This window comes from Giraffa tippelskirchi, chromosome 2, assembly GCF_054371585.1.
Source record: "Giraffa tippelskirchi isolate mGirTip1 chromosome 2, T2T-mGirTip1v1.2.pri, whole genome shotgun sequence".
In the NCBI taxonomy this organism is placed as follows: Eukaryota; Metazoa; Chordata; class Mammalia; order Artiodactyla; family Giraffidae; genus Giraffa; species Giraffa tippelskirchi.
This window is the reverse complement of record NC_137276.1, coordinates 3,807,176-3,827,837: the sequence shown is the minus strand read 5'-3', so window position 1 is coordinate 3,827,837 and position 20,662 is coordinate 3,807,176. Positions and strand designations below refer to the sequence as shown.

The 20,662-nt window shown below is 46.0% G+C and overlaps 2 long non-coding RNA genes across 2 annotated transcripts; one reads left to right on the top strand and one right to left on the bottom strand.

Moving 5' to 3' along the window:
* Nucleotides 1-377: 377 nt before the first annotated feature.
* LOC145532965 (uncharacterized) lies at nucleotides 378-15,071 on the bottom strand. The gene is made up of 8 exons (XR_014073730.1): nucleotides 14,742-15,071; nucleotides 12,457-12,599; nucleotides 4,576-4,726; nucleotides 4,158-4,221; nucleotides 3,753-3,887; nucleotides 3,393-3,493; nucleotides 1,358-2,167; nucleotides 378-529 (listed from the first exon to the last, which is right to left on the bottom strand). It is a non-coding gene; the product is annotated as an uncharacterized LOC145532965 (long non-coding RNA).
* Nucleotides 15,072-15,105: 34 nt separating this feature from the next.
* On the top strand, nucleotides 15,106-19,968 carry LOC145532962 (uncharacterized). The gene is made up of 2 exons (XR_014073729.1): nucleotides 15,106-15,179; nucleotides 17,358-19,968. It is a non-coding gene; the product is annotated as an uncharacterized LOC145532962 (long non-coding RNA).
* Nucleotides 19,969-20,662: the final 694 nt, after the last annotated feature.

Here is a 20,662-nt window from a genome sequence, read left to right as displayed (position 1 = left end):
GGGGTTAGTTTCTGTCTTACTGGTTTTACATTTTTGCCTTGTAGAATGAGATTCATTTTAAATTCAAATTCTTTAGAGAATTGTAGGGGGAAAATCCTTTTGACCTTTCCTCCCTGAGTTTCACAAATGAAAGCTCATAAACCCTTTAATAATTTTGCTTATTAAGGCACAATTACATCATCTTCAATGACAGTAGAAATCAAATTTGCCAAGCCATAGAATTAAGAAGAGCTTTCTCTAAATCACATCATTTACTTATTGCTGTAAATTCATAATTTTCTAATTTAAATAATTTTACTCCAAAGAGTTATCAAAGCTACACTTGCACTTTTTAAAAAACCTTTTTTTTTAAACAGCAGAGCTTGAAGAAAAGAATAACCATTTTTTTCTCCTTTTAATCCTGTGTTGCCAAGCAGGGTACATTGCACACAGTGGGAATTCAATAGAAATGCATACTTGTTGAAGATGTGGGTGCTGGGTCTCTGAACAGAGGAAGCTCATCTCTTATAGACAGAAGAAATTCGGGCAGCTGGATGTATGGAAATTAGTCAAGAATAAATCACAGCCCAGCATTTCCCTGAAATAATAGCTCTACAATATTTGTTATAGGAAAAAAAAAAAAAAAAGCGTAGCTATATCTTGCAGGTGGCTCAGTGGTAAATAATCCACCAGCCAGCGCAGGAGACACAGGAGACATGGGTTCGATCCCTGGGTAAGGAATATTTCCTGGAGTAGGAAATGGCAACCCGCACCAGCACTCTTGCCTGGAAAACTCCATGGACAGAGGAGCCTGGCGGGCTGCAGTCCACGGGGTTGCAAAGAGTCAGACACAGCTAAGCAGCTGAGCCCACAGCACACACCTTGCATGGAGCTGCTGTCGCATATGCCCACCACTGGTCCTAGGTGGCTATTTAACTTAGCCCAATGTAGATAAAACCTTAAATTCGACTCTGCAGTCATGCCAGCCACATTTGTAATGCTCCACAGCCAGACCATCAGGGGAGGAGGTTCTATGGGGAAGTGTTGACATAAGACATTTTCGTCCACAGATGTGTATCTCATTCTTATCGTCCCCTGGATTTTGCTTCAGGCCATTCCCACCTCACTCTGCACTAAACATCAAAACTTAACAACCATTCAGCTCCTTCAAAGTGTGCCTTCCCGGTGAAGCAACCTCTGTCCTCTCCCATTCATGTTTCCTAGGACCCTTCATGCGAGCCTGCTCCCCAGCGTTGCTTAGGCCGGTGACAGGATCCTTGAAAGCGGGCTCTTCCTGCACGTCTCCAGCCACCCAGGCAGCTAACCAAGGGGTTTTATTAAACATCTCCTGTATGAGGACCCGGACTCTCACACTTACCCAAGCTGGCTTCCTCCCAATATCCAAGAGCAGGCTGTGTCAGATGCATCAGGATGCTGTGGGTCTGACCCACGTGTGACAAACAACGTGATGAAGCTGCCCAGCCGTGGTGCCCAGCTGCCTGCACCAGCCCCGAACTTCCTTCCCAGAAGGTCTGGGAGTGTGAGTGGAAAGGCCATGCCACCTGAGGGCGAATTCTAATGACCACCAGCTCCTACCTAATCTAGGATGCTTTTCACGACAATATCCGGAGGTTTGGCAGGTGAAGGGCAAGCCCTGTTCAGAACCTGAAAACCAGAGTGAAATTCTGGCCTAGTGTGTAACCAGGATAAGCTCTGCATGTACTCCTTTTTCTATAGTCTGTACTTCTTATACTTCTAGAATCCCCAAAAGATGGAACATGTATCAGTCAGGCAGTGCCGCAGAACAAATCGCTCCAACGTGCTTCCTAAAGCAAGTTTTTATGCTTGATGTGTCCGTGGCTCAAGGAGCATTTCGTTTCCTCTGGCAGGCTGGCTCATCTTGGCTGGGCTCACATGTGTCTCTGCAGGCAGCTGGGGAGTGGGCTGAGACAGCCACGACTGGGATGATGGCTCTGTGACATCAAGTCTCTGATCTTCCAGGATGAGTTTTCATAGTGGAGACGGTGCACAGGAGAGTGAGCCTAGGCACGCAAGGCCTCTGGGCATCACCACTGCTCCAGTCTTTCACAGGCTGGCAAGATTTGGAAGGTATCCTGGGGGACCAATGGATGGGAAAAGAGGTTCCCCTCCTTGATGGGAAGACCTGTCAACTCACACTGCAGAAGGCCTACATCAAGAAAGGAAGGAGAGATGGTGGTTATTTATTTTTTTTAACAGAGTTGCTTTATTGAGATATAATTCATATACCATACAATTCACCCATTTTCAAGGGTGCAATTCATTGGGTTTTGGTGTATTTAGAAAGTTGTGTAATCACCACCACAATCGAATTTAGAATATTTTTTTTAACTTCAAAAAGAAATCCCACACCCATCTGAAATCACTCCTCATTTTCCTCCAAATTCCCCACTGCCATCCTAGGCAATACTAATCTACTTCCTGTCTCTGTGCATATGAGGACTGCAGCTGTTTTTGCAACCCATCTACCCACACAACTGCTCCTTCTAAAAGAATAACATGAAATACGCTCTTCCATGACGTACAGAGCACTAGTCTAAGTAGGTAATAGATGTAATTTCTGCTTCCGTTTCACCCTGGGAGGTTAGGCTAATGGGTGCTGAGACTGGAGCCTGAGTTCCATTGTCAGACGTCCTTGAGTTGATGCTAAATGGCCGTCTTGGACCACAACCTCAGTGGATGAGTCTCCCATGCCTGGGAGGTTTCCTAGGCAGAGGCAGCTGGCCTCAACCTGGGATGTTCTGGCTTGAAATTTCATATAAAAGCTGTGCAATAACTTCTAGGTTAAGAAAAGTTCATGTTTTCCTCCCATTCCTTTTTTCCCTCTGCTCTTCTCCATCTGCAAATGGAACTAGAAGTGTTGAAATGTTGGAAATTGAAAAAAAGAAAAGAAAAAGAATACTCTCATGGTATTTCCGATCCAAGCAGAAGCAGAAAGTGCCAAGGGATCTCATGGGAGGACCTCTTCTCAATGATTTTCAGTTGAATTTTTACAGGCCCATGAGGTTAGGATAGTTAAACAAACTTTGGATAAATGCCGCTGGCTTTTTATTCATTTATGAACTAACCCTTCAATTCTTTTGAGGTTCAACCATCAGCACTTCCTACAAAGCCTGAACACAAAATGTTTCAATATGATCGGAATACACAGTGTTCAGAAAAGACAATAAAATGGAAAATAAAGGCCCAGAATCTCATTTAATGCAATTATTCAAACACTTCTTCATAAATTTTGTGTACACAGAAATTCATTTGGGTCAAGTTCAGTAAATCGCAAATTAGTTAGGCTGGTCCCTGACAATTCGGCAGCATTTCGGAATTCCAAACTTTCTGCCCAGTTGGCTCAGTCTGCCTGTGGATTTCGAGTGTCTCACCATAAAGAAACAGCCAGGAGAAAACTGTAAATTTGATCCTCCAAAAGGAAACAGTTGAAGATTTGCACCACCGGGTCGTGGATCCAACAAAGCCCCTAGAACTGTAATGTGTCCTGGTGAATAATGCGGAGATCATCTTCCCAAATGTACCCCCCACCCCCGCCCCCGCAGGACAGCAGGAGCCCGACAGACTCAGAGACATTGCATCAGGGGGGAGGAGGGAGGGGGAAGACGGGAAGGGCTGGCTGAGTGTTTAGCCCAGGACTTTGCATTGGTAAGTGCCCCCTTTTCCAGAACTATTCAGGAGACAGAGGAGAGAAGCAAAGAGAGGGAAGGAAAGTGGCAACGAAGGCTCAATACCTTTAAGTGCTTTGTTTGTCTAAAAAGAAAAGCTCCAGGAAGACAGTCAAGTGAGCTGAAGGGAGCCACAAGCCTCCCCTGCCAAACCAGCCTTTTCTCTGTAAAGCTTTTGTTTCTTCAAAGGTGCCATAAAGCCTGAAAAGGAAGAGAAAGCAGGACTAGAATGTCATTCTTTTCAGATCTTTCTCCTGCCATTGACTTTGATTTCAGACTCCGCAGCCTGCCTACCTTGGCTCTGCTTCCCTTCCCCACCCCGTTTTGGGGCCATGAATTCAGTTTATCAGCCAGTGACGGGCTTGTCGTTAGCAATCCAGGTAATAGCGTACACGGGATCCATTTGTATGGATTCCTTTACACCTTGAAAAGCAACATCTTGTCTTGGACTTCCCCATTTCAAAGACTTACCTGAGACTGTTTCACAGGCTCTTGGAACTGCAAGAGTCCTTGAGGACCCACAGAGTATAATTGTCTAGCCATGTGCCAGAAAGAAAAAAAAAATTACGTGAAATGCAATAAGCTCTCGATTTGTCCTAGAAGCCTCAGCTTTACTAAGAAACTTTAGACCCCTTCTAAATACATCTTGGCTGCTTCCCCAGGAAGAGGAACAATGGAAGGTGACCAGCTAAGGACCTAGTTTCTTTTTTACCCCTTCTCCCAAGCTCCGTTTATCAAAAACAAATAAGCACAGGCCTCAGCCTGTTCTTGCCCTCATCTCTTCCTGCACTTTCTCTTCCTAACCCCCAGCCCCCTTTCTCTCCCTGCAACCTCCAACCCCAGGCCTTTGATCTTTCTAGTTCACGCTGGAATTCAGATATTTGAGTACCTGTGATTTCCAGGCATTGTGCAACGCACTGAGAGGGCCTCGGTGAGCAAGACTCAGTTCCCATCCCCAGGGACCTCCGAGGCCAGCGAGAGAAACTTCGATACCGTGTGATGCATTCTCACCGGAGGTGGACACTCATGTTTCCTGGCACCTACAGAAGGAAGGCACTGACTTTGATGGGGAAGTCAGGGATGATTTTTGGGGGGAAGGGGAGATGTTTTAACAGGATATTAAATATGAGGTCAGAGTTTTCGAGGCAGAAGGAGAGGAAGGTGCTGTAGGAGCAGGAACACAGCCCTGCAAGCGCAGAGGAGGGGATGGCATGTTCAGGAGGGAGAGGGCCTACAGTGCAGAGAATGGGAGCAACATCAACACGGCTGCCAGGAAAAGGCTTTGAGTGCCCCGAGGAGGCGTCTGGTCTTGGGTGGTGCCCCTGGATGGTTGGGTAGTGGCCTGAGAAGTGGGTGGACCAAGAGCAAGATCGCCTGTCAGGAAACTGCACCATCATCCAAGCAAGGGAGGGAGGAGGCCTCAGAGGGGAAATAATCAGATCAGTGGCTGGTGCACTGTGGAGGGAGGGGTTGAAGGGGAGCCCTGGGGCTGCCCGAGCTCTAGGTGACTTCAGGAAGGTGACAGCGATGGCATCAGTGCAGAGGCAAAACCACAGGGAAAATATTAGAGGCAGGCGTGAGAAAGCTGGGTCATTTATGGTATAACCCAGCTGAGTTGTCTAGGAAGGCTCGGGAAATACAGGAACGATTCTGAAGGAGGGTCTAGAGAGAGAAACACGGGATCCCAGAGCATGTCAGCTGCTGCTGGAAGCCTTGGAAAGATGGGAATGACCCAGAAACCTTCCAGAGAGGAAAGGAAGTATCATGATGTGTGCAGGTATGAAGTGAAGTAAGGTTCAGATCTTGTCCCTTGTCTCACTCACCCGCCCTGCAAAGCGACAGAGCATGTACACACATCAGGATGAGAAGAGAGACATCAAACCAGGGAATGCAGGGCGTTGCCACGAGCCTTGGATAAAGTGAAAATTTACTGGCGACATCAGTGACTTATAGGAAAGAGTGCTGAGGGCAGAGGATGAGAGAGAAAGAGGAGAAGGCAGGGCAGGAAGGCTCAAGCTGATCTCTGCAGACAGAGGGGGTGTACAGGCTGAAGGAAGAAGGGAGGCAGCCCAGGGGGCAGTGGGACCAGGATCACAAGGTGGGAAAGGGCCCAGATCCCTTCAGCTGAACCTCAAGTTGGGAGTCAGGGGTGAGGGGCTGAGGTCATGGTGAGGGAGAGGCTGGGGATAGGCTCCCAGGACAGATTAGGGAAGGTATTTATGGCAGGAAAAGGAATTTCTAATCTTTTAACCTCATCTTGTAATCAAGGAGGAAATATCCAAGAACTAGGCGAGAGGGTGACATGGTCAGATTTAGTAATTTGAAAGGTTGTCTTGGCAGAGGTTGCAGGAAGATTTGGAAAACTTTGAGGTGCAAGGGAAGCAGACCAAGCAGAAGGCCCCTCTTTATGTGGATGAGAAAGAGCCGTGGTTTTAACTATGGGGCAGGAGAGAGACCCCAGACATTAAGAAGAGAAAAGAGAACCAGTAGGAATGGGTCACTGGAGCAGCTGCTAAGGAATGAGGTCATGAAAAGACACGTCTCCATTCCAAGCTGGGGCCTGGTGGCGGCGGGTACTGCTGACCCAGATGGAGAGCCAAAGCAGAGAAGCTCTTCAGGGGAGAGGATGAGGTGTGATTTAGGAAAAGGGAAGGGGCTGAGAAAAATTACCCTCAAGCTCTGCTGTGGGCTGTTACACCCACACAACCTCAGCTCTAGAATGGGCCCTCCTGTCCACCTTATCACAATCACTGGTGTTTTAATGTTCAGCCATAAATAACAGTTTTACCATTAAAATGTTGAAATACAAATTGTCACATTAAAATATACGCTCAGATTTTTATCTGCAGGTATTAACCCATCCCCAGCTTCTCTCAAATTTTCAATAAGCATCTTACTGCTAGAAAACTAGACACAGTTAAATTCATTTACCAACAAAAAGTAATGATACTACATGGGTGTCTAGTAGGACTATTTCACCAATCCATGTGGGAAGCCAAATTCCTCTCAGCCGGCTCATTGAAGTTCTAATTTGAGTTTCTATCATAGCATATTTTCTGTCCCACTGGTGTGAAATTATATAATGGGCAGAAAGCACAAAATTTACACAAATAGTAAGTACCAGATAGTCCAACATTTTTCTGAGCATAATAATGTCTTCCAGAGATGGAAACATGGATTATCTGCAAATAATTATCCAACAACTATGGTGTAATGACATTACTCATCTATTTTCTGGGATAATATCATCCTTGAAAACTACCATGTGTTTGCTAACCAAACCTATCACCTCTTTTAGTATTTTCACAGAGTAAGTTTTATGAGAATTCTCTGTTCTTCTCAAAAGCCAAGCCAAATATTTGTTCTCCTAAAATAGCTAACAGAGAAGGTACCATCAAAAAAGAAGACAATTGAAAAGAATTTATACTACGGAGCTTTTTATAATGTAAAATATATATATAGAATTCATCTGTGTAAATTGAAAAGGATTTATAATACAGAACTTTAATTTTTAAAATTAAAAAATTTAAATGCACACTTTTTTGTAGTTTATTTGTGTGCTGACCCCAATTCTACTAACACTCTCTCAGTTTTAGAAGGACCTTGTGAAGGGAAAGCATAATAAGTATAAAGGTAAAGGAGGGGTGGTTTGGAAAAACAGAAAATATAAGGCAGAAATACTCTAAATGCGCAGCCTCAAGTCTCCCAACCAAGTCATTGCTACTTGTCCACATCAGAGCTTGAGAAAAAGGTTCGGAAGTCATATTACCAGTTTCCTCTGTCTGGGAGTCAGTGATGCTATCTAACTGTTCCATCCTCTGCCGCCCTTTTCTCCTTTTGCCTTCAGTCTTTCCCTGCATCAGGGCCTAAACTCCAGGAGATAGTGAAGGACAGGGAAGCCTGGCATGCTGCAGTCCATGGGGTTGCAAAGAGTTAGACACGACTTAGCAACTGAACAATAACTGCCTGGGAGCTCTGCTTCCATTTAGGGTATAGAAAGCCTCCACAGACTTTTGCTCCCACCCTAACAATGAGAAAAAAACAAGGCATAATCTACAAACCTTATGTTTTCTTGAGCTATTGTCACAAGACAACTAGGTAAACTGAGTTCTGAATAGTGACAAATCTCTTCTAGGGGACGTAAGAAATACTAACGGTGTCACTTTTGGCAGTGCACACGGGGAGAAGAGGCAGACACCATGAAAGCAAGGAAGAAGAAAAAAGTTGAAATCTTAACAAACTCATGGAGACCAAGCGTGGGTGGCAATGAGAATTTTAAATCCTCAGACACAAAAGGAGACCACAGTCCCTCATAAGCTGTTTTCTGAGGGCTACTACTGGGAGCTTACAAGAAAGATTAGGTGAGGTTCCCCTCATTGGCACATATGCACTAAATCCTACTCCCCAGAATCTTCTTTCATATTAAGGAAAAACCTTAAACCACTAAGGAAGGAACAGAGATTTCCTGCCCTGAACACAGGACATAAGCCAAGCCCCACTTCGCCTCCACAGAAGAGACAGAAACAAGATAAATCTGTCCCTGCTCTGACAGGAAGTTCTACCTCACCAAAGATACTTTTACAAATTTACATTTACAAATATGCAGCAGAATTTGACTGCCTGTGGTGAGGGAGAGGTAGAAACAGTAAGGAAATCCCACCCTTAGTAGCCAGAAATACAGAGCTGTCCTAAGACTGAGACAAGGCTGAGAGCAGAGTACCACCCCCTAATCTCACCCTGCATATTGCACCAAGTACAAGCAAAAATAGTCTACCTCTGTGGGGTGCAGAGCAGGAGGAAAGATCCCCAGTTTGCAGAGGTGGGTAGGGACTGTTGAAAGCTAGAGATGCAACAGGAAAACTGAAAAACTTTCAGGCAGCAGCCAAGGTTCAGACAAGTAAAAAGACTGCAGCAGCCCGCCAGTGGAGGATTTTCAAGTCTGTGGAGCATTAAACATAACTGTATTAACAAAACATATGCAACTTAGCTAATGACTAGATTGACTCAGTCCTCCACAATAATGAATTGACAAGGGAAGAAGCATGCCCATTTTGAGGATAAACGCGTTTTGCCTCATGATTCACTACTCTTCTGTGCTTAATATCCTTCCTTGAGCTAAAAATTAGAAAATACACATACAGAAACAAAGGGAGAACAACTCTTCAAGAGGTAAAATAGTCAACAGAAATAGACCCAGAGTTGAACCAAAGACTGAAACTAATGGGGAGGAGCTTCAAAATAATTGTAGTCAATATATTAAAGGCCTAGTGGAAAAGTGGACAAATTTGCATGAACAAAGAGAAGAAGTTCAGCTGTGCGATTGAGATTACAAAATAGAGCCGAATGGAAATGCTAGAAACAAAAAACATGTTATAAGAGAGAAAAATTTCTTCAACTGACAAATTAGCAGACTGATCAGAGCAGTGAAAACAGAGAGTGAATCTGAAGATGGATCAATAGAAATTATCCAAACTGAAAAAAAAAAAGTATACCGTGAGTTTATAACATGTAGAATAATATGTGTGACACATTAACACAAGAGGTGGGAGAGGAGAATTCAAAGTTGACAGTTATGAGATGAGTGCATTTCACTTGAAGTGCTGTAACAGTGTTTGAAGGTGACTGAGATAAGAGAAAGATGTATATTACAAACCCTAGAGTAGCCTCTAACAGCTATATAAGTGATGCATCTAACAAGCCAGTTGTGAAGATAAAATGAAATCATGAAACTACTCAGTCCAAAAGCAGACAAGAGATGATGAAAAGGAAAACAAAAAGTAGGCAGGACAAACAGAAAACTATTGCCAATGTGTTATATTCAAATCCAATCATATCAGTAATTACTATTAAATGTAAATGGTTTATACGCCCCAATTAAAAGGCAGAGATTATCGGATTGGATGAAAGAGGGAAACCTAACTATACGCTGTCTATAAAAAAAAAAAAAAACACTTTAAAATATATAGACACATAAAGGTTAAAAGTAAAAAAAAATAAATGGAAAAGTAAATACCAAGGAAAACTAGTCAAAAAATAAAATAAGTGGCTACACTAATATTGGACAATGTAAACTTTAGTAAAAAAATCTTACCAGAAACAAAAATAAGCATTAAATAACAATAAAGAAGCTACTTTATCAAGAAGATATAATTTTATTAAATGTATATACTTAAAAACAACTTCACAATACATAAACAAAAATTGATAAAACTGAAAGGAGAAATGAAAAAATACACAATTATAGTTGGAAAATTTAATTCTACTATTAGAGTTTAACTCTAGTACTATTATTATTAGGCAGTATCCTTACACTGCCCTCTTAAGAACTTACAGTCATGTCAGGCAGAGGGACCCCTTCAGATTTTGTGTGTGACATTTGGGACCTGTGTGTGTGGAACTCTAAGGAATGCCAGAGAGATGAGGTACAGGGTTTCAAGTGGGCTCACACCAGGACTCACACAGTCACATCGCATGCACCTCCGGCTTCTCCAGTGCTTTTCTGGGCCACGATAACCTTGGAAGGCATTGGCTCCAATTTAGCCACCATGGTACTTCTTCACAAGCATTTATTTATCCAATCTTCCTCAGGAAGGGTGGCATCTGTGGATTTTGCTCTGTATACCAAAGCTTCAATAACTACTGATTGTATGGGCTACTGTACACCCTTAGGTTAAGTTTCATATGTGCCTTTATCTGAAAGAGATTGGTTTAACTATATCTACACCAAGGCAGTTGGATAAGAGAGAGTAAAAGACTGGCAAAAAATCTTTTATGAACTCACGATTAAAATATTAACAACAACAATAATAATAAGCATTGCTAGAAAGTGCCTCTGTGTTCCAGGAAATATGCTGATGCTAATAAGTCTGCACTGACTCCTTCAACCCTCCCAACTGTCCTCAAGACAAAATTGGCCACATTTTCAGGTTGAAGATAGTATGTACTGGGATATTTTACACTGTTTGCCTAGGTCACTCAGCTAGCAAGTGGTGGAGTTGAGATTCAAACCTAACCTTGCCTAAATGAGCAAATGTCATTTGAGTTTGGTTAAGAACAATGACTTTGAAACCAAGTATTTATTGAGCATTCATTTTGTTTAAGAAACCTGTTAGGAGCTGTGAGGGCAGGTGGGCTAACAGTGGATCGTTATGGATAGTTGGGCAGGGGAGGCAAGGCAAACAGCCTCTTCGTTGTAAAGCCAGCTCCCAGGACCACAATCAGAGGGCACAGGTAATTGGAAGGAGGTTGCTGACGGTCATTTCAAAGGGCAAAGAGATTAAAATCCACTCTCTTGCCTTCTGCAAAACAGCACTTGTTCTTAGAGACAGGAAAAAAAAATAGACTTTAAATTGACTTCACCATCTGTTTGGAATAATTTTACATAAAGTGAATAAGCTTTCTAATCTATCATTTCTCAGATTAGTATCAGAATTTTAGAGGGAAATGCAAAGATTGAATTCAGTCCTTGTTGATCACATCTTATTTTATACATAAGAAAAATGGAGGTGTGGAGATATGATTTTTCTATCTAGGGGACAAATGGGACAAGAACTCAGAGTTTTTGGCCTAAGAACTCTTTGCAGTTACTTTGCGAAGGATGGTGGTTTGTGGGTGTTGTGTGCTCAAGGGTAGGAGCCCTTCAAGGGATATGGTAGTGTTGGCCACTCCAGACACCCCAGCGAGGACAGACTGGTCACCCTGGCCATCCTGAAATGGAGTTTCTCCACGATCCCGCCTGCACACGGAGTCCCCCAGTGCAAGCTGCATGCTCCACGTCGGCGGCTGGCTGCACACACCGTCTTGCACGTGTCTCCCATCTCTGGGCGCAGACCCACCCCTGCGTGCTCGGAGACCTGGCCTGGGTACCAGTAATGACGTGAGGCTATGAGTGGCCCAGACTGTCTCTGATATATGATGTGAGCGGGAAGAAGCTTGGACAGAGGGGAAGGCTGCGAGGATTACCGAGCATTCCACTTCCAATTTCCTGACCCCCGCCTCGGGCAGCATAGATGGGCCTGGCTCTCGGTCAGTGGAGGTGGTGAGACCCTGCATGTGAACACAGCAGGAACACGTCCCAAAACCAAACTGCTTCTTTAGAAAACCAGCTTGGAACAACCCACTTAAAAACCTTAAGACGCTCTTAGATTTCCATGTATTTTTCTTTCATAATTAATACATACGTCATTTTTGACAAAATGCGTGTTCCTCGGGCAGCGACACAAGCTCATGTAATGAACAGTATTGAGTTGCAGGTATAATAAATAGCTGTTTGAATATTTATGCCATCTGTAACCTATGCACTTAACTAGAATGACGCTTATTTATTTTTCTTTCATCCTTCTGTTTTTTTTTGATGTAGAATGTATCATGGTGGGGGGAAAGGAACACGGTTTCCAAAGGTAGCAGAACCCTCATTGTCTCAAGGAGCCAGGAAAATGCTTGCATTTTGACAAAGTCCATCAGTTGCACAAAGAAAACCAGATTCTAATGATTACTGCTCAAACCAGTTCAGGCTGAGTGAGCGAAAGAAAAAAAAAAAAAAACCTCTCTTTCCTTGTTTAGCGTCTTTTTTTCTTTTTTTTTTTTGTCCCGCTTCACATTGGCATATGCTCGGAAAGTGTGCTCACAGGAGAATTTTAATTTATTGATGTTTCTTGCCCCTACTGTACATTCCGGGCTCCTATGTGAGTGTAATGGATGAAGCAGATGTTCGACACCACAGCACCTCTTCATAACTCCACTCTTCAAAAACAGTTTTACAAGTACTTACTCGCGCTGGTCCCCACTGCTCACAGGAAGCTGAGGTCACCGTGAAACATGAGGCCGGGGCAGGAGCCCGTGCTCATGTGCTCCGCAGCTGGGCCTCCTTCTTCTGAGCACGTGAGCGATTTATGAAACAGCCATAATTTTCAGCTTATGGACAAAGAAATAAAAGTGTTGACACCATTATTGTAACATCTGTGGAGGGAAAAATATGAGCCCATTCCTAAGTGCACAAATGGTACCGGAGTTATAAGGATTCTTTTATGCTTAATTGTATTCATTATCAGCGGTAATTATTTCCAACATGAGCAGTTTCTTCCAATTTAATGTCAGCCTAAAAGGTTAAGACCTTCCAGTAGAGGCATTTCAATCTCATGATTTGTTGGGCCTGCAAAGTTACGCTAATTGGGAAAGCGAGAGTGGCTTCTGATGGCCCCCGCCTGCCTTGGTTTAGCATGTCTGTGTAGAACGGGTCTCTGACTGTTAATATCACAGAAGGGTACTTCCAGGCAGCGTCTAAAAGGATTTCCTGGCTTACACTGTGAGCCGTATTTTTATCATCCATGGAGTTGACTCCTAAAGGCTCTGTCTCTCCACTCCCATCCCACAAGCATCTTTGGAAGAAACGCTTGTCATTTTGAGTGCTGATGCTGAGTGGTGCGCTGGGGGAGAAGAGCCCAGAGCACTCTGACCTGTCACTTATGGAAGAGAAGCTGGCCTCTCTGGCCAAGGCCATGAAGGCACATCCTACCTGTGTCAGGAGATCAAAGCCCCAGTGACCAAGTCCTTCTGTTCTCACTGGGCTGAGGTGACCCCAGGATCTTTGGACTGCATCCAACAGGCACCTCCTTTGACCTGTCAGCTGTCTCCAAGGGATTGTGGCCGTGAAGAGAGCTAATGGCAGAGGGTTGACAGAGCCACCTTGCTGGATAAGTACCATTCTTATCCATCCCTGGATGAGTACATGACATCATGTGTGTGTGTGTGTGTGTGTGTATCTGCACACAGGTGTGCATGTTGCAGGAGTTGGAGAGGAAGCATAGATGTTTCCACGGTCATGCTCTAACTTAGCTCAAACCTCTTACCTATTCTGCCTATTTGGCGGGAGGGAGAGCAGCCCTGGTGATGTTTTCCAGGCCCCCCTGAGGCACACAGCTTTCTCCCGGGTGGAATGCAGTTCAAGAGCCCCACCTATCATCTCTTGCATCACCCTATCCCTGATGCTGAAAATTGCTGTCAAAATACTAGAAACCTGACCCTCTCTTAATTCCTCTCCAACATTTTAAAACTAGCCATCACTGTACAGGAGCTGTAATAAGTCCCAGCTTGAGTTCCCTTCAGAAGGTCTGTTTTTGGTCCTCAAAGATGTCCGCTTCATGGGATCACAGGGCTTCCTTTCATGCTGACATATTTGTTGTTGTTTAGTTGCCGCGTCATGTCTGACTCTTTGTGACCCCACGGACTGTAGCCTGCCAGGCTCCTCTGTCCATGGGATTTCCTGGGTAAAAATAGTGGACTGGGTTGCCATTTCCTTCTCCAGGGTGCCGCCCCAACCCAGGGTTTGAACCTGTGTCTCCTGCATCGGCAGGCAGATTCTTTACTACTGAGCACCAGGGAAGCCCAGTCCATGTATTTATTTACCCCACCACTAACAACAGCTCCTGGCACAGAGGAGGGTCTTGTCTTAGCGCAAAATCCCTAGGAAACAGCTGAGACAGGGCTAGCGGGCCAATGTCCTGCTAAAAGTGAAATTCCAGTGCAGAGAGAAAGAAGGGAGAGGACACTGAGATAGACGGGGAGCAAGAACGGAGTGACGGGGAACAAGAACGGAGTGACGGGGAGCAAGAACAGAGTGACGGGGAGCAAGAACGGAGTGACGCGCTACCTCCTGTCTTGCTTTGGACCCGACTCCAGCTACCTGAGCACAGCTTGACAGGTGGGCCCTCTCAAGACCAGTGAGATGCCACCAGACAGACCGTATGGAGAACACTGCCCGGAGTTGCATCCATGCGGGGAGCAAACAGAAGGCCTGACTGCCTGTCCTGTGTCTCCCCCGGCCCATGTGCCCCCAGAGTGGAGTCCCAGATGAAACCCCTCCTTCTGGGTTTCATCACTACACACAACCATTAGTCTCACGGTGTAAGGTCTACCTGCCTGGTTGGCTTTGGCTCTCAGGCATCCGAGCCACGTGCTCAGGACCGTGCTTCAGTGCTAAGGATGCTCGTGGGCTACTCTGCCCCTCCCCCAACCTCGCAGGCACAAGAGACCTCCTAATCCACATGCCCATCACACCTGCCAGGCTGACCAAAAAGCAGTCCCAGAAAACAGCTCTGCCCCCTCCAAGGCGTGAGGCTGAGCCTTGCACAGCACAAGACAAATGATCCTCTGTTGATCCCTGGTGCCACCTCTAACAGAAAACGGTAATAATCTGACAGTGATTCCCTTCCAGAAAGTGATTTGGACGAGTGCCGATGAGGAGTGTCTGCCAGACTGCTGCGAACTTGTCTTTCTTCTGCCCACCCCAGCAAATCCAGGTCAGGTAATTAGCACCCGTCTTTATGCCTTATGCTTTCTGAATTTCTGCAGTACTAGGAGTAGGAGGCAAAAGTTCTGAAACCTTCCATGAGGTTGTTGTTGCCGTGGCAACCACTCCCTTGGAATTCTCAGACTTATTCCCAGTCGGTGAACAGAGTATGTTCTGAACAAAACTGAAAGAGTCCTTAAAGCCAGGTAGGAGGTGGGAAGGCTGGGAGGTTTGGGCAGTCCAGACAAGGTGACAGTGAGGACAAAGGATGCTAGAAGGACAAGGACTGAGTCCTCATTCCCGACTGGCAAAGGGACCTGTGCCTTGGCCAGGACCACACCACTGTCTTTGTGACGTGTCCTTCAGGGTGCTCCATGCCCAGCCTTGTCATGGCAGTGTGGGCCACGTCTGGGTGATCCTCAGGAGATGACTGACCTCTGACTAGCTCCTGCCTCTGCAACCAACCAGGGGCATGCTCTTGGGTCAGCCATGCCCACTCTCTGAGCATCAGAGTCTGCATCTCTATCAGTGACGGCTTTGGGCTGACTACTACTCAGGGTTCTAGGAATATGATGCAGCTATTAAATGGAATCGTGGAAGTTCCAGTTAACGGCTGATTGGTGTGGGGTCTTCTCCTGTAGTTCACAAGCTAAACTTCCCAAAGAGATGAGGTTTGAGGCTGCCTGGTCTGTAGAAAGCTTTTTGCATGAGCTCCTTCTTCGGACCTTGAGGGACCCAGGTACTGTGCTTGCCCTTAGTTAGTTTCATCATCAGAGATCATTATCAGTACGTTTTTCGTTTGTCTAATACTGTGAAGAGTAGCAAGGGGTAGCAAGCAGATTGGAGGACTTCTTGGTCCTTGTAACTAGCTTGAGAGGGAGTCTCACTACTCCACTTCTGCAGAGGAGGAGACAGAGGTTCAGAGAAGTCCGACAGCAATGAGTCATAAAGTTAGCGTCCGTGCTGAGGCATTCCATCCTGAGCCTCTGGATCTGGTGTGTCTACCTCTGGTCAGCATCCTCTCAATTTGAGAGAAAAAAAAAAGCACCTACTCAGGTCTCAGCTACTCAAAGTCACTACTAGGGGAAGCCTGTGAAGTTGAACTTGAACTTTGGCCCTTTCTGGCTGGTGGGAAGAACTTGGCAAACAATGGATTGCTGTCCCATCTGAAGATGAGAATGTGTGCTCAGCTTTTAAGGTAGAGAATTACTAGGTCAAACTTAAAAGGAAAGTCTTAAGTCTGCCCTCCAGGCTGAGGAGGAAGTACAAGGTCAAGAGTCGTCTAGTGAAGGGATAAAAATAGAACAGGATGATGGATGGGGCTCCCTCTTAGAGGAGATGATGGAGCAGGTTCCAGCCCATCTGTAAATCCTCCAGGAGGAGGGGGAGACCCAGGAAGGAAAATGTTGCCTTAGAGACCATTGGCCCCCAGTGGGGACTGGAGGGGGGGCGGCATCTGGGTGGCCTTTGTGCACCCCACTTTTCAAACAAGTACACCCAAAATTTCAATAAAAACCAACAGGACAATGGTTTGCACATGAAAGGCCAACTCTCCTTGAACAGTTTTTAAAATTCTAATTCAAAATTTCAATGAGTTGGGGGGCGGCAAGGAAACGGGAGCTTAGGGAGAGGCAGGAGGACTGTGAGTGCTGCTCAGGAGAGTCTGACTCTCTGCGACCCCATGGCCTGTAGCCCTCCAGGTTCCTCTCTTCATGGGATTTCCCAGCAAGAATGCTCAAGTGAGCTGCCATGCCCTCCTCCAGGGGATCTTCCCAACCCAGGGATCAAACCCAGATCTCCTGACTCTCCACGTGGGAAGCTAGGGAGACGCAAAGCTGCAGGATTTAGAGAAAAGCAAAAAGGCCCTAAACTGTGCAGAAGCCCAATGCTGACCGGGGCACCTGTCCACGTTTAAGGTGACTGTATAGTGATAGCTCAGTTGATAAAGAATCCGCCTGTAATGCGGGAGACCCTGGTTCAATTCCTGGGTTGGGAAGATCCACTGGAGAAGGGAAGGGCTACCCACTCCAGTATTCTGGCCTGGAGAATCCCACGGACTGTATAGTCCATGGAATTTCACGACTTGCACCTTCACTTTTCATACTGTATCGTGCCAGAGCAAACAGCAAATGCTTTAAGCTCTTTGGTGTTTCTTTCTGATTGTCTTGAGTTTTAAGTAGTTCATTCATATCTGGGAACAAAGCACCCACATTTTAAATCTGATTTATAAGTATATCCTGCTCCACACCAATTTAGAATGCAGACCCCTCCATTTAGTACTAAATTAAAATACCCAAGTCTTCCAGGAGCAGTCAGTTGAGTCTGAGGTTTTGGGGGGTTTTGTTTTTATCTTGTTTCTTTCTTTCTTTTTTTTTTAAATACAGGATGAAATGATTTTGAGAAAAATTCCCAGGAAGATATTTGGGACAAAGACAATCGAATGCTTAAGGAAGTTTATTTCCGAGCCTGCTATTTTTATCCCCACTTCCATCCCTGCCACAAACAGGGTGGCAGGTGCGGCTATGGAGAGGCAGAGCCTGGCTAGGTCCCCACGGGCAGTGATAGTGATGGAGCTTGGGAGGGAGGTGGGCACCGCAGATCTGTAGTAGCTCGGTGCCATCCTCCTCAGCCCCCACCCAGAGGTGTTTCTAGGCTGGCACAGGGACAAATGCCAAGACATTCTGGCTGCTCCCCGAGAAACAACTTCCAACTCCCTGGCAGGTTGCTAATGAACATTCACAGCAAGAAGGAGGCCATATCTGGACCCTGGAAGGGTGTTTATAAGAAACGCTCATGCAGCCATCAGGGTCAAAGTTGATCTTCCTGTTATTAAACGTGGCCCAGAACATTCCCGTGGAGTCTGGCAGCAAGCCAGCCTTCTTCATTTAAATGGAGTAGTAGGGAAAAAGGTAAGAGCGCACCTTCAATAAGCCTCAAGCTAACAAGGATGTGCCAAGGCAGGAGGGGACCCGGACCAACACCTTCCCTTCCCAGGGAAGAGCTCTTTTCCGGGCACTCTCAGAAGCTCAGCTCAGAGCCGTGGGCACCTGGTCGCTTTGGTCACACGGGGGCCACACCGCGTGCACTGACTGTGTGTCACGGGCCTGATGCTTGGACGCACCATGAGTTCACACCAGTGAGCGGGGAGGTGGGGCCAGAAGGCTCTTGTGGGAAACACACACAGGCCCAGGCTTCCTTCTCCAGGTTGAGGAGGCTTTTATGAGCCCTAGCAAGGCCGACTGCCCCAGGCTGTGAAACCCCAGAGGCATTTATCATCTCCCCTGCACTGGCTGTTTCCACGTCAGGGTCTCGGTGGGAAGCGCTCGGGTGGTTTGTTTTTCAACCGAGAGCTGTCGCCAGCTCTGTGGCTGTGGCCTCAGCTTTTACCATCACCGGAGCCTTCTAATTTTCTTCACCAGATTGAAAAGGCATTTCCTAAATTCATAATGTTTGAGACACATTATGGTCTTAGGACTGGATTGTAAAGTTCTCTGTGGAAGAGGGTCTGGCCTGCCCCTCAACTCTGGCCCCATTTCCTTAAGGAATTGGTAAATGCAAATACTACGGTTTTATATTTTTACAGCTGCCCATATTTTCTCATTTGATTCTCATAGCTCTGGGAAGGAAGGCAGGGGTTATTATTCCCATTTCTCAGATAAGGAAGTGGAGGTTAAGGAACCAGGCGTGAGGCACACAGCTGTGCAATTTAGCACCAGGGGCTGAACCCAGGGGTTCTCATCCCCTCACGGTTTCTGTCTCCACTCTAGACCCTCCCATGCTGGGTGGCAGACCATCCCAGAAACGGTTCCTGGGCCTCTGCCGACACTGGGACCCTAACCCTGCTTCTCCCACCTCATCAGAGGAGCCCAGGGGGTCACCTCCGTTTTCCTTTCCACCAAAGGGCAGGAAAGCCATGCGTTGCTGTGCGGGCCCCGAAAGTGTTCACCCTCAGCAAGCTTCCCCCACTCCTGGGGCTGAGGAGCCTTGGCCGCTGCCGCCATGACTCGGCTCACAGAGGCACCTTGAGGAGAGTTTGCTGGGTCTGTCTCTTCACATCTTGCCATGCCTCCTTCCGTCTCAGGCAGCTCATCCACTGTACAAGGAAAAAACACACAAGTAAGGGAGAGCACTTTTTCAAGGGAGCTCTAGCCTTTGAAACCGCCTGACTCTTTCGGCCAGGCTAGCAGAGATGGTTCCATCACGGTTAAGCATCAGTGGCCTGCGGCAAGCTCACGTGCTGTTGGCTGCGTCCTTGTTCTGCAGGACGCCCCCTCTTCCTTGGCACTAGTCACCCTGGGAGGGGGCTTCTGCCCAGTGAGCACGTGGCAGAGGAGCCCTCCTCTGATGACCCGGCTAGGCAGCTCTGCTGACCATCACAGCAGCTCTACCAGGGAAATGTCCGTGGGCAACATTGCTCATGCATAGAGATGCCCACTCCTGATTAAAGTGAGAGGTACCCCGAGTGCAGAGAAGTCCCTGACTCTGTTCCAGAAGCTTCTGAGACCGCCATTAGAGCTGACTTGCCTCCTGGGTGAAGGCATAGTCTGGATAAGAAGGACTTGGAGAGACCCCCCTGGAGTGGCAGGCCATAGGACAGTGCCGTGGTGTAGGAAGGCATGTACCTCTGCAAAGTGAAGGCATGTGAGCACATCGCTGAAGATGCTGTGGGAGAGGAGGCTGGGGGTTGAGAAAGGGACTCTGCAAGTGTTGGTTTCCCTATGTTGTCAAAGGCACCAGCTTCCTGCCAAAGCCCGAGGCTCACCCGCCCAGAGAAAGGCTCAGCTCCTCCCTGCCTCCTGCTCCACCACCACCACCCCTCTGGCCCCTTCCCCACTGACTTAGAGACCAGCCCCATCCCTACCTCCTTCTCCTTCCTCACCCAGGCGGCCACTCACCCTCACAGCTGGCTCCACACTCAGACCTAGGTCACCCCTATCTGGGGGAAATGTTTTTTTCCTCAAGAATCAGCTAACAAATAAAGATGAGAGACCAACACTTCATTCTATTTGTAATGAGTCTTATGGCAGAAACAAATTAGCACAAAATAAAAGTGACAGTGGTTAAAATGCATGTGGTCAAACTGTCAAAATAATCAAAATTTCTTAGCAGACCTACATCTGTAAAAATGATCTAGAAAGTATCAGAATTGGAAATTATGAAGATTGCAATAAAAAGTATACACTAGCAAACACTAAAATTAATTTTAAGAATATGTTGACAGAAGAAAACTCATCTGTGAATCAAAGCTTGACTGCAAAATTTACTTGGGAGAGAATTGATGAAAATTATTTTGCTCAAATACTTCCTTGACCAACTTGCTATGTGGAAGCTTATTGCTTCAAGTGTTGTGTCTCTATTTTAATTTTAAATAAATTTAATCAGATTTGCTCCAGAAAATATTTTCTCCACAAAAACTCAGTACTGATATAATTGTGCTTCAAATATTAACATTCTTAAAAAGTTATCAAAGTATTTCCAGAATATTGAGACTTCCCTGACAATCCAGCAGTTAAGACTCTGGGCTTCCAATGCAAGGGACATGGGTTTGATCCCTGGTTGGGGAACTAAGATCCCCCATGTTGTATGGCATGGCCAAGAACATGAAAAATTTTTTTTAAAGTATTGCCAGTAAAAAGAATATGTGGATGAAACAGCAGAATCAAAATGCTATAAACCAACTCTGGTTCCA